We start from the raw sequence: 9,742 nt of genomic DNA, 5'->3' as shown, positions 1-9,742 counted from the left end.
GAGGAGCCTGATGTGGGGCGATCCCAGGACCCCAGGATCACGCCCTGGGCCGAAGGCAGATGCTTAACCGCTGTGCCACCCAGGCGCCCCAAATTTTCAAATCTTTTGAGCCACAATTCTGTGTTTATGAAGAGTCCTAAGAAAAGGTCACTTCTGCTTCAGACCCAAAAGATAAACCCTTTAGATAGGTCCAAGAAGCTCAATGAATCTCCAGCACAAGAAACATGAAGATAACACCAAAACAAATCAGAACCAATTTGCTCAAAATCTTGGATAAAGAGAAAATCTTAAAAGCAGCCAGAGGAATAAAAGATTAAATATATTCAGAGGAACAAAATTAAGGGTGACAGCATATTTCTTATGGTAAACAATGCAAGCAAGATGAGAGTGGAGCAACATCTTCCAAGTGCTGAAAGGAAACTGTCAACATATAATTCTATACCTGAAAAAAGCATCTGTTTGGGGATGAATTGTGCCCCCCTCCATTTTGTATGTTGAAATCCTAACCCCTTACTAGCTCAGAATGTCACTGTATTTGGAGATAGGGTTTTTAAGAGGTAATTGAGATAAAATAAGGTCATATGTGTGGACCCTAATCCAATATGATTGATGTCCTTGTAAGAAGAGATTAAGGCACAGATGCAGTCTGACAGATAACCACGAGGACATAGTGAGAAGGTAGCCATCTACAAGCCAAAGAGGGAGGCTTCAGAAGAAACCTAACCCGTGAATGCCTTGATCTCGAATTTTTAGCCTCCACAACTCAGGGGAAATAAATTTCTGTTGTTTAAGAAACCCAGTCTGGGTATTTTGTTATGGCAGCCCTAGAAAACTAACATGATATATTTTTAAAATGAAGACAAAATACTTTTTAAAAAAATATTTTTTAGAAAATCTGAAAGTATTCATTACTATCAGACCCACACAGTAAGAAATGTTAAATAGGCAGGAAAAAATGATAGATCAAAATACAGGTCTACACAAAGGAGTGAGAAACATTGGAAAGATTAACTACATGAGTAAATATGTAAAGGTTTAAAAATTATTTAAATCTTTATAGAATATTTTATTATGTGGTGGGGGAGAAATGGCAGCATGCTATTGTAAGGTTCTTATACCATCGTGAAGTAGTATGATAAGACTTTACTGGTTCTGGACCCCATTTCAGTGTGTGGGGTTTTCCCCATATCACCAAGAACTTCTCCAACACCAGCTGGATGTCCTACAGTTCAACTCAATGCTGACACTATCTATAGGGAGAAAATGTCAGATCCCACAAGTAAAGGGTTCAGTCCTATAAGACTGCCCCTTAACACACACACACACACACACACGCACATGCACACTCATACACGTGCACACTTCAGATGCCATTCACAAGCCCAAGTTATCACCTGCACTTCTGTTCAACTGACCAGAGATTGGAGGTCCCAATGACTCCCTCCTTCAGCCCAATTAATTTGTAGAGTGGCTCACATAATTCGGAGAAATATTTACTTACCAGATTACCAGTTTATTATAAAAGGATATAACTTAGGAACAGCCAGATGGAAGAGATGAGATAGGCAAAGTATGGGGAAGGGGTGAAGAGTTTCCATGCCCTTGCCATGCACACCACTCTCCCTGAATCTCTGCATGTTCGCCAACCTGGAATCTCTCCAAACCCTGTCTTTTTTTTTTTTTTAATGGAGGTTTCATAACATAGGCATGATTGATTGAATCAGTGGCCATTAGTGACTTAATTCAAATGCCAGCCTCTCTCCTCTCCATAGAGGTAGGGATGTAAAACTGAAAAGTTCCAATCATCTAATCACATGGGTGACTCCACTGACAACCAGCCCTTATTCTTAGATGATTTAGGGGTTTTCCAAAAGTCAACCTCATTAACATAGCAAAAGACACCTTTATCACTCTCATTACTTAGGAAATTTTAAGGGTTTTAGGAGCTCTGTGCCAGAAATGGGGGTGAAGCCAACTATATATTTTGTATTGAACAATCACAACATCACACCTTGAAGGCAAGCTGGGATAAGTTAAATATATATAATATAAACACTAAAATAACCACTAAAATGACACAAAAACAGTTATAGCTATTTACCAAAAAAATGGTATCATAAAATTAATCCAAAATAGAGTCATGCAAAGGGAAAAAATAAACAGTACAGATGGGACAAACACAAAACACTTAGTAAGATGATAGACAAATCTCATCATATCACTAATCACATTAAATATAAATGATCAAACAATTCAACTGAAAGGTAGAGATTGTCAGCTTTGATTTAAAAAAAGAGAAAGAGGAAGACCTAACCATATCCTGCCTATAAGAAATGCACTTTAAATGTAAACACACAAATAAAAAGTAAAAGAAAGAGATATATCATGTTGATACCACGCAAAAGAAATCTGTATTGACTATATTAATATCAGACAAAGTAAATTTCACAGCAGACAAAGGAGTTAATTTAATAATGATAAAGGGGTAATCCGTCAGGAGGACATAAAAACCTGTGCAAATGCTTGTATATAGAATGACAGAGCTATAAAACACACTAAGCCAAAACTGATAGAACTGCAAGAAGTAGACAAATTCATAACCTTAGTCAAAGACGTCAATCCCCATCTCAATAATTATTACAACATGTAGACAGAAAATGAATAAGATATAGAAGTCTTGAACAACACAATCAACCAACTTGACCTAATTGACATTTTTAGAACACTCCACCCAAGAACAGAAGAATATCTATCTTTCAAGTGCATATGGTATATTTATCAATATAGACTATATTCTGGGCCACGGGACAAGTCTCAATATATTTAAAAGGATTAAAGTAAAAGCAGATTTATTCTTAGACCACAACAGAATTAAATTGATAATTAATCACAATATGATCTCTGGAAAAATCCCAAATGTTAGGAAACAAACTGGTGCATTTTAAATAATGGATCAAAGAAGAAATCAAAACCAAATGAAAATAAAAACACAACATACTAAAAATTCATAAGATGCTGGTACAGCAGGAGGGGCAGGGGCAGGGGCCAGGGAGAGAATCTACCTTATTCGGTCTCCAACTGGGCCATTGCTCTCAGGGCATATCCTCATCACTTTGTGCTCTGTAATGACATTGTTTCCTCAGCCTAATAGATGAGCTCTGGTGATCATTGTTTTTCTGTTTTCCCGCCTTCCTTTCATTGAATTCTGATGAAAAGTTATGCCAACCTTAACTGCTAAAGCCACATGGGTTTGGAGAGATGTGATAAAAAAAAAAATCAATTGCCTTGTCCCTGATCCAGCTTTGGTTCTTTGAACAAAAGAATAAAGCCTATTGTCCAGAGCTTAAAAAGATATGCCATTTTCTAACTTTTCCTTCTCTTTTGTCTCATAGTCCTCTCTCTTTTTGCCTCAAACATCTCTGTTTGACTCTTCCTCCAGAATAATCAATCCCTAGTACCCTTGTTGGGCATTAGAATTCCATAATTGCAGGCATTTGGTGATTGCCAATGGTTTTATCTGATTTAGCAGAACTTTTGAATGAACTCTGGTCTTGCCATCTTCTGGCTTTGCTAGGAAGTAAGGGAGTTGGAGAGGGAGATTTGGGGCAGTGGAATGTTGGAAGGATAGAAGAATGAGGGGCAGGTGGGAGGGAAGGGTGATTTTTCTACTCTGAGTTGCAGCAATTTTTTTCCCCTAAAGGCATCTGAAATGAAACATTTTACTACCATGAGAAGTCATTTCCTTCTTCAGACTTTCCTATCCCCAGTATGGGAAATTAGAGAAGTTCAAATTCCTTCTTTTGGCCTATTTCTTGGAAAACAGTAACCCAAGCTATGGATAGAGAATGCCTCTTTCCACCCTGGTTACTGTCCACAACTTTCTCTCTCTGCTTGACAATTAGGGCTCCATAACTTCATTCTGAACCCATGTTTCTCTTTTGAGCACTGGAGTGAGGAAGAAAGGGGAGTTTTGGTTCACTCCACCAATGCCACCCCTCAATTTGGATAGACTAAAGGCTCCAATCAACAAGCAATTAATCACAAGATAACCTACAGTGGAGGCTATCATATAGGGTGGACAAAGAAGAAGATAATTGGTTATTCGCCACGTAGGTTACTGCTCCTACTGTTTCTGCAGAAACATCTAGAACAGCTTGGCCCTTGGTAGGAGGCAGTGGAATACATGTGAGTGAAGGAGCAGGGTACATGGAAATAAATGAAGATTACCTAAATGAGAACAAACAGAGGCCATTTATTCAGAGTTCCCTTTAACAAGGGAGTCAGCTACCATCATTTGCCATTTGGTAGAGATTCAAAGGCAAGCAGGAAGCTTTACAGTACAACAAACAAATAAACAAAACATGGGGATAGCTTTGAGGATGCTCTGATTAGAGTTTGTTAGGACAGGGAAGGTGGAGGCCAGATAATTAGAAGTGAATATAATTGATTTGGAAAGCATATTTGGCTTTTTAAACTTGGTCCTGAGTTGAAAATAAGGGCAAAAAATCAAGAAGTGGGCAAGGTCTGCTGGGAAGATGGAGGAGTAGGAGGACCCTAAGTTTGTCTTGTCCCATGATGCTAGATAATATTCACATCAGTGTGTAAATAACCCAGAAAATAACCCAAAGACTGGCAGAAAAAACTCCACAACTAAAGGTAGAGAAGAGGCCACATTGAAGAAGGTAGGAAGAGTGATGACATGATCTGGAAGGAAGGGTGAAGATCTGGCCATCCATGGTGGGGAGGGAACTGGTGGTGCAGAGAAGGGTGGAAAAACAGACTTTCACACCAGGCAACCCACTAATGAACAGGAAGCAGGGAGGATGAATCCCCATAACACTTGCCTTTGAAAGCAAGAGGGGCCGAATTTCATGAGTTTTTATAACCCCTGGGACTTAAAGCCTGGCATTTTAAAAATCAGGGCTCAGCTCTGGGAGAGCCTAGAGGGCATTAGGAAGTAGAATCCCTGCCCTTGAAGAGATAGCATGACAAACAGCCCTCGCAGATACAGCGTAGAACCAACACTTTGAAAAATGCCAGGAGCAGACAGGAGGGAGAATGATTTGCCCATCTCAGAGCATGGCCTGGGAGATGAGGATCATGGGGAGAGCACTCCAGGAACAAAGGAGCTAGCAGGGACCATTTCCCTCCCCCACCCCATCCCACCCCAGCATAAACAATGGCCACCTGTGGGAAGCAGCAATGCCCCAACACTTGCTACCTAACTTGCTTACGCCAAGCCCTGACCCTATACTTTGGTGAATCCACCCTTCCCAGTCAAGATGGCCTTAGTCCCAGGGCTGTGGGCACCCTCCCCCAGAAGACTGGTGCAAACCCTGCCAATAACACATCTTCTCACCTGCGTGTTTTGTGGGACCTCAGTTCTAGCAACAATAGGAGCAGATCTCATTTCACAGGCAGACCACCACACACCTTATTAAAACACACTCCACCCCTGCTGGAGACCAAATGCTGCCCATAATAGGCATAGAGGGCCTCCGCAGAAACTGGATTGAAGGAAAAAGAGGCCAAAACTCAACAGCAGAGCACACATACCATTCCCTAAAGCAGCAGGCTCTGGGAGAACAGGGGACACAAATGCAGGGTACTACCTCTTCTTCACAAGGCTATTATTGTTAAGATCAAGAGAAGTAGATGGCTTTCCTAACACAGAGAAAGAGACAAAGAAATCAGACAAAATAAGGAGACAGAGAAATATTTCCCAAATGAAAGAATAGGACCAAACCACAGCAAGAGAAAAAACCCAAATGGGTATAAATAATGTGCCTGATAGAAAATTTAAAGTAATGATCATAAAGATACTCACTAGACTTGAGAAAAGAGAGGAGGATATCAGTGAGGCCCTTAACACAGAGATAAAAAAAAAAAAAGAACCATTCAGAGATCAAGAACACAATAAATGAAATTTAAAATACACCAAATGGAATAAATAGGCTAGATGAAGCAGAGGGACAAATTAATGACTTGGAAGACAGAGTAATGGACAGTAACCAAGCTGAGCAAAGGAGGGAGAAGAAAATTACACAAATTGAGAACAGTCTTAGGGAAATGAGTGACTCCATCAAGCATAATACATTCACATTATGGGGGTCTCAAAAGAACAAGAAAGAGAAAAGGGGGCAAAAAGTTTATTTGAAGAAATAACAGCTGAAAACATCCCTAATCTTGGGGAGGAAACAGATATCCAGATCCAGGAGGCACAGAGATCCCCCCAAAAATTCAACACAAAGAGGTCTATACCAAGACACAGTAATCAAAATGGCAAGAAGTAGTGAAAAAGAAAACTTTCTAAAAGCATCAAGAGAAAAGATAGTTACATAAAAGGGAAACCCCATAAGGCTATCAGCAGGTTTTCAGCAGAAACTTTGCAGGCCTGAAGAACGTGGCAGGATATATTCGAAGTGCTGAAAGGGAAAAATTTGCAGCCAAGAATATTCTATCCAGTAAGGCTATCATTCAGAATAGGAGAGATAAAGAGTTTCTCACACAAAGAAATACTAAAGGAATTAGTGACCACTAAACCAGCTCTACAAGGAATATTAAAGGAGACTTTTTTAATGGAAAGGAAAGAACATAAGTGAGAGTATGAAAGGTAAAAAAAAAAAACAAAACAAAACCATAAAAGCAGTAAAAAAATAAGTATTTCTGTAAAAATCAGTCAAGGGATTCATAAAATAAAAGGACGTAAAATGTAACACCATATGCCTAAAATGGGGGTGGGGAGGAGAGGAGTAAAGAATGGATTCATACTTAAAAGACCATCAACTTAATATAGACTATGTGCAGAAGATGTTATATACAAACTGAATGGTAACCACAAATAAAAAACCAGTAACAGATATGCAAAGAATAAAGAGAAAGGGTTTCCAGTATGTCACTAAAGAAAGCCAACAAACCATGAAAGAGAGAAAGAGAAGAAAGGATCAGAGAAAATCTATAGAAACAACCATAAAACAAGCAACAAAATGACAATAAATATGTATCTATCAATAATTACTTAGGATGTAAATGGACTAAACACTCCAATCAAAAGACATAGGGTGAAGAAATGGATAAAAAAACAAGATCCATCTATATGCTGCCTACAAGTGATTCATTCCAAACCAAGATACCTGCAGATTGAAAGTGAGGGGATGGAGAAATATTTATCATGCAAATGTATGTTAAAAGAAGCCTGGAGGGACACCTGAGTGGCTCATTTGGTTAAGCATCTGCCTTCAGCTCAGGTCATGATCCCAGGGTTCTGAGATCATGTCCCACATAGGGCTCCTTGCTCAGCAGGGCGCCTGCTTCTCTCTCTGTCTGCTGCTCCCCCTACTTGTGCTCTCTCTCTCTCTGACAAATACATAAAAACAAAAAACAAAACAAAACAAAAAACCACACACACACACTTAAAAAAAAAAAAAAGAAGCCTGGAGCAGCAATACTTATATTGGACAAAATAGGCTTTAAAACAAAGACTATAACAAGAGACAAAGACTACATAGTAATAAAGGGGACAACCCAATAAGAGAACATAACAATTATAAATATTTATGCACCCAACATGGGAGCACCCAAGTACATAAAACAGTTCATAATAAATATAAAGGAACTAAGTGATAATAATACAATAATATTAGGGGACTTTAACACCCCATTTACATCAACAGACAGATCATCCAAACAGAAAATCAACAAGGAAATGGTGGCTTTGAATGACACACTGGGCCAGAAGGATTTAACGGATATATTCAGGGCATTCTATGCTAAAACAGCAGAATACACATTGTCTTCAAGGGCACATGGAACATTCTCCAGAATAGTTCACATATTAGGCCATAAAACAAGTCTCAACAAATTAAAAAGAAAAACAAAGTCATACCGTGCATCTTTTCTGACCATGACACGATGAAAGTAGAAAACAACCACAGGAAAAAATCTGGAAAGGGCACAAATACATAGAAATTAAATAACATGTTGCTAAACAATGAATGGGTCAACCAAAAAAATCAAAGAAGAAATCAAAAATTACATGGAAACAAATGAAAATGAAAACACAATCGTCCAAAATCTTTGGTATGCCCCAAAAGTGGTTCTAAGAGGGGAGTTTATAGTGATACAGCCTTACCTCAGGAAGCAAGAGAAAACTCAAATAAACAACCGAACCTTACACCTGAGGGAGCTAGAAAGAGAAGAACAAGTAAAAGCCTAACCTGGTGAGTGGAAGGAAATAATAAAGATTAAAGCAGAAATAAATGATTCAGGGACTAAAAACACTCTAGAATGATTAATGAAACCAGGGGCTGGTTCTTTGAAAAGACCAATAAAATTGATAAACCTTTAGCAAGACTCACCAAAAAAGAGAGAGAGAGAGAGAGAAAACCCAAATAAAATCACTAACGAAAGAGAAGAAATTTAACAATCAACACCACAAGAATACAAACAACTGTAACAAAATATTATGAAAACCTATATGCCAACAAATTGGACAAGTTAGAAGAAATGTATAAATTCCTAGAAACAAATGACCTACCAAAATTGAAGTAGGAAGATAGAAAAAATTTGAACAGACCAATTACCAGCAATAAGATTGAATTAGTAATCAAAAAAACTCCCAGCAGCATTGTCCACAATAGCTAAATCGTGGAAGGAACCGAGATGCCCTTCAACAGATGACTGGATTAAGAAGTTGGTGGTCCATATATACAATGGAATATTACTCAGCCATCAGAAAGAACGAATTCTCAACATTTGCTGCAACATGGACAGCACTGGACGAGATAATGCTAAGTGAAATAAGTCAAGCAGAGAAAGACAATTATCATATGGTTTCTCTCATCTATGGAACATAAGAACTAGGAAGATCGGTAGGGGAAGAAAGGGATAAAGAAAGGGGGGTAATCAGAAGGGGGAATGAAGCATGAGAGACTATGGACTCTGGGAAACAAACTGAGGACTTCAGAGGGAAAAGGGGTGGGGGAATGGGATAGACTGGTGATGGCTATTAAGGAGGGCACGTATTGCATGGTGCACTGGATGTTATATGCAACTAATGAATCATCGAACTTTACATCAGAAGCCAGGGATGTACTGTATGGTGACTAACATAATATAATAAAAAAAACATTAAAATAAAAAAATAAATAAAGATAAAAAAAACTCCTAACAAAGAAAAGCCCAGAATCAGACAGTTTCAATGCAAATTCTACCACACATTTAAAGAAGAGTTAATAACTATTTTCAAACTTTTCCAAAAAAATACAAGAGGGAGGAAAACTTACAAATTTATTCTATGAGGTTAATATTACCCTGATACCAAAACCAGATAAAGATACCACAAAAAAAAGAAAACAATAAGAGAAAGGATAAAAACCATATGATCATTTCAATAGTTGCAGAAAAGGCATTTAAAAAAGTCCAACATCTATTCATGATAAAAAAAAATAAATAAAACACACACACACACACAAAACCCTCAACAAAGTAGGTCTAGAGGGAACCTACTTCAACATAATAAAGGCCATATGTGAAAAACCAATAGCCAACATCATACTCAATGGTGAAAAACTGAGTGCTTTTCTCCTAAGGTCAGAAACAAGACAAGGATGTCCACTCTCACCACTCTTCTTCAGCATATTACTGGAAGTCCTAGCCACAGCAATCAGACAACATAAAGAACTAAAATGTATCCAAACTGGTAAAGAAGTAAAACTCTTTTATTATTTGCAGACAACATAAT

The sequence above is a fragment of the Ailuropoda melanoleuca genome, chromosome 8 (assembly GCF_002007445.2).
Source record: "Ailuropoda melanoleuca isolate Jingjing chromosome 8, ASM200744v2, whole genome shotgun sequence".
NCBI lineage: Eukaryota > Metazoa > Chordata > Mammalia > Carnivora > Ursidae > Ailuropoda > Ailuropoda melanoleuca.
The sequence above is the reverse complement of the archived record's forward strand: the minus strand, read 5'-3'. Positions refer to the sequence as shown.